At 45.5% G+C, this 4479-nt stretch overlaps 1 non-coding gene across 1 annotated transcript; it reads right to left on the bottom strand.

Annotated features, from left to right (window-relative positions):
- Positions 1 to 3194: 3194 nt before the first annotated feature.
- LOC115029907 lies at positions 3195 to 3324 on the bottom strand. The gene has a single exon (XR_003835483.1). It is a non-coding gene; the product is annotated as a small nucleolar RNA SNORA17 (small nucleolar RNA).
- Between the last annotated feature and the right edge of the window lie 1155 nt (positions 3325 to 4479).

Here is a 4479-nt window from a genome sequence, read left to right as displayed (position 1 = left end):
TTTATGCTATATACTTAGTTATGATATGGCTGCATCACTGAAATGCTCTCCAGGTCACTATATGCATTGACTTCTATTTTATATAGGAAACTTCTTATAATGTATTTAACTCTGTGTATCTAGGTGCCATTCCTATTTACTTTACTACTGGGAACTGAGCATCCATGAGTACCCAATTTCATACGTGTGTGCCATCATCTCTGTACAATGGGTAGGGATTTTCTGTACAAGGACTCACTGTAGACCCAGTGTTCCATCTTGTTCTGTTTCCCCAGCTTCCTTCAGTCTGGCTGTCTTTTATTTCTGCAACTTTGAAACATTGAAAACTGTGTATCTGCTTTGTGTAATGTTTTACAATTCGAGTTTGTGTGAGTCTTCTTTAGGGCTGAACTGAGGCTGTGAATCTGGGGTGATAAAGTCTCAATGAAAGGCTGTGTGCTCCTCTCTGTGTCCCAGGAGGTGATGCATGGTTTTACTGTTCCCTTTGCTGGAGAGGACATTTTCTTTGATCATAGGATTAATCAGTGCCAGCCACTTCCTCACAGTGAAGTCATTCTGCTTCCCTGTGAAGCTCGGCTGTGTTCACAGTAGAAGTGCTTTGAAAATACTCAAATATCTGCCTCCTCATCAAACCTCCATTCTATCTATTTTTTTCCTTTGAGCCAGAATGGAATCCCAGCTTCCTGTATTACTCAGTGTGTTACATAACCCCCTTTGTTATCTTTTCATTTTGCTATTCATAAAGCCCGTGCTGTAAAGATGTTGTGGAACCCATTGCTATTCCAAAGCTGCTCACAGCTTTTTTTTTTTTTTTAAAATCTGGCAAAAATGCTAGTATTTGTGAGTAGGTCAAAGATAGATGTTGCTTTTTAAAACACCTTCTGAATCACTGAGATGAGTGGGTGATAAAGGTGCTTGCTGCTCAAGCTGGGAGACCTGACTTCAATCTTTGGAATCCCCATAAAGGTGGAAGAGTGGATGGTCTCCATAGAGTTGTCCTCTGATGTCCACATATAACATGGTGTGTCTCCCTCCATATTATCATGAACAAGTGCAAAATAATAATAATGATAATAACAACAAAGTGATTTTTATAGTATTCTAACCATGCTTTTAAAAAACCTTTTTATTGGTTCTTTTTAAATTTCACACCCAATTCCACTCATCTCCACACCCCCTTGCCCCCACTCTCCACCCTTGCAACCTCCCCCCAAAAGAAAAACAAATCTTGTTGTGGAAATTGTAGTTTGTCACTGTGTGTGCCAAAGCACACCCTTTGTCCATACTTTTTTGTTTGCAAATGTTCACCGCAATGAGTCGTTAGTCGGTCTGGTACAAAGACTCTGGCTTTTGCTATACTGTCAATACTGCGTCCTCAATGGGACTCCTCTCCAATATCCTGTTGTCGCCCTCTGTTTTGGAGATCATGTACTTTTGGATCTACAGGACCACCGCTTCATACATTCTAGCAGTTCATCTGTGAGGTAGATGTTGAGGTGGAGAGACCAGTTCAAAGTCCTGGATCTAGGATTGAGAGGTATCTGAGATGGTCAACATGCCAACTCTCTTGCTCCCACACCACTAAGGTGAGCTCTCCTGTGCTGCTCTGTCTGGCCCATTCAATGCCACAGCTAGGCCCTTGGTTCAGGCTCACCTACGACCCATCCCTATCCCCTGCAAACAGGGCCAGCTCTACCCTGCTGACCAGGTGAGGGGCAAGGTTAACTCTCCCAGTATTGCAGCTGGTGAGGGGTAAGGACAGTTCTACTCTCATGATCCTGGGACCACCAGCGTTCCTGCCTGCCACAGGTGGAAAGAAATGGAGTAGAAGAGGGTGTTGCTCTTTATCCCTCCACCTCATAGCAGACAAGAGGCAGGGCAGCTCACCTGCAACCCCATATCCAGGGCCAGCTCCCCTGTGTACCCCAGGCAAGGTGCAGGGCCTGCCCCCCTGTGTGCTGCGGCAGGTGAAGTTCAGGGACAACTCTTCTGCTCTCATGACCCCAGGGCCAGCTTCTCCTGCCTGCCATAGATGACAACAGGTGATGTAGGAGAAGGGCATCTCTCACTTGTCCACACTAATGCATGAAAAAGTCCACACTAGCACATGGAAAACAATTTGTGGTCCAGCTCTCCCACCTTCACACCCTCAGCCCAGCTTTCCCACTCCCCCACCACCTGAACAAACTCTACTGTGCTGTCCAGGGGAGGGGAAGGGCCCACTCTTCTAAGTGCTGCAGCTGGTGAGGAGCAGGGACAGCTCTCCTGTTCTCATGACCACAGGGCCAGGGCTCTTACACGCCACAGGTGGTGAGGGGTGATCGAGAAAGAGGGGATCTCTTTTTCATCCATTCCACCACATAGGAGATGAGTGGCAGGGTCAGCTCTCCCACACTCATATCCTTGAGGCTAGCTAACTTGAAATTCATCAATATACTAGGCTCATCTCCCAAGTACTGAAGCTAGCTAAGGGTCGAGTTAGCTGTAGCTCTAATGCTCCCAGGACAAGCTATTCCACAATGCTCAGGTAAGGGGTGGGGCTGGTTCTGGACAGCACTCAGATGTCAACATATCCCCAGGTGGCAGTCCAGATCAGGGGCATCTACCTGGACTTTGGTGGTAACAGACCCCTGCTATAAGGCAATGAACCCAGACATGGCTACTCACATCCGACTGTTGCTCACTACCCTAGAGTCTCCAGGTCTGCCTCTTTTCATTGTGTCCACATCCTTCTGTTTCTCTTTCTCTCCCATCCTCACCATTTACTTGCTCCTCTTACAGGCACACAGGGTTTTGAGTGTCTGGGGTCCTCTTAGGATTGCTATATTCTACTTATGCATTATGACCTCAGGCAGAGGTCGTCTTAGGTATGGTCTGCCTGCATCCTCAGGCCTGCACAGCTCTGGACTGGTGTCATTTCCTCTCTGGACCCCATACCATGGTGCAGAATTGTTAGTCATCTCTGGTACACTCATTATCCAGGCCTCTGTCTCAGCATGGTCCCATGTGATGTTCATCTGTCTCAGGATCACTTCTGTTTGGGACCCATAATCCCAGTGGGATTCATCTATCCTCCCAACCCTGGGAGCCCAGCAGGGGCATGCACAGTGCCAGACTGATGGTTGTCTTATGCTAGCTCCCTGTCCATGCCTGGCAATGGACTGGTGGTTGCCTTAGACTTGCTTTTTTCTGGCAGTATAAGGCTACTGATCATTCAGATGTTCACAGGTCAGAACACTGAGAGTAGATATAGCCTCTCTCCTCTACTACCTACTGATGCACATGTGACACTGTAGCCAGCCCTGCAATGCTTTTAGGGGCAGGGATGTTTTTGTTTCTTATGTTTTGTTTTGAAGCATATTAACAAAGACTACTTGGAGAGTGGTATTAGGGCAGTGAAGATGCTCAGAGCTCTGTCTGCCTATTAGGACTGTTTTTTGTTTACTTGATTGTTTGTTTGCTTTATTAGATATTTTCTTTATTTGCATTTCAAATGTTATCCCTTTTAGTTTTTCCAGTAGTTCCATTAGGTATTTTCAGTAGACTATTTCTAGATTTGGTGTTGTGAGATTTTCCATGGCCAGCCTGTTTTATTCATCCCAGTGGATGTAACTAGCTTTTCTTCAAGACTTGAAGGCATGAATGGCCTTGGGAATGTGGAGCTAAGAAGCAAAGGTTGAATCAGGTAACTATTAGTATGTGGAGCGACACCAAATCTTTGTGGCTAAGTTCAGCTACCATCCTACTCTTTCTGAGAATATGGGCCAGCTAGGTGTCTCTGCTCTGTGATGGGTGGTTAGAGGCTCTGTGGGAGTTAGTGGGCCTAGGCTGGTTTCTCTCATATGTCTGGGTCTGGTTGGCTAGTATGTCTATTCTGGAGCTTTTCTCTTCATCTTCCTGCACATCAGCAGAAGCAGAAGCATAGATGGCCGCTGTAGGCTTGGGTTAAGTTATCTATGGTTACCTGTTTTTACCTCTTTGTTTTATCTGATTCTTGTCACTAGATTCTAGATTGGTAGGAAGCTCTTTTTTTTTTCTTATGAATTTATTTTAAGTTTATTTCTTGACATTTTAGTACATATACATAATACATTCTAGTCAGACTTTCTCCCATCCTCTTATTGCCCTCTAAACCCCCATCAACCCCGATCCTCACAAATCTTCCCCTTTCCTTCTTGTTATTTGTTTTGCTTTTGTTTAGGGACCCATTGAGTTCAGCCAGGACCATCCAGAGTTATGGGGTTATCGACTGGAGCATGGGGACCTCACCCAAAGCTACATCAATGAAGATAATGAAGACCCTGAAAAAGAGGGGTTCCTCATGAGGCTATCCCCCATTCATTACTGAATGTTGACAGACCCATTGTTGTGCAAGCCCAGTGCAAGCTAGCACATTCATTGTGGGTTCAAGATTGAAACAGTAAGGTCATGCCCCATAGACAGTGTTTCATAGACACTTCCTCTGTTATCTTGCTCTCA

The sequence above is a fragment of the Mus caroli genome, chromosome 18, assembly GCF_900094665.2.
Source record: "Mus caroli chromosome 18, CAROLI_EIJ_v1.1, whole genome shotgun sequence".
Taxonomy (NCBI): Eukaryota; Metazoa; Chordata; class Mammalia; order Rodentia; family Muridae; genus Mus; species Mus caroli.
The sequence above is the reverse complement of the archived record's forward strand: the minus strand, read 5'-3'. Positions and strand labels throughout refer to the sequence as shown.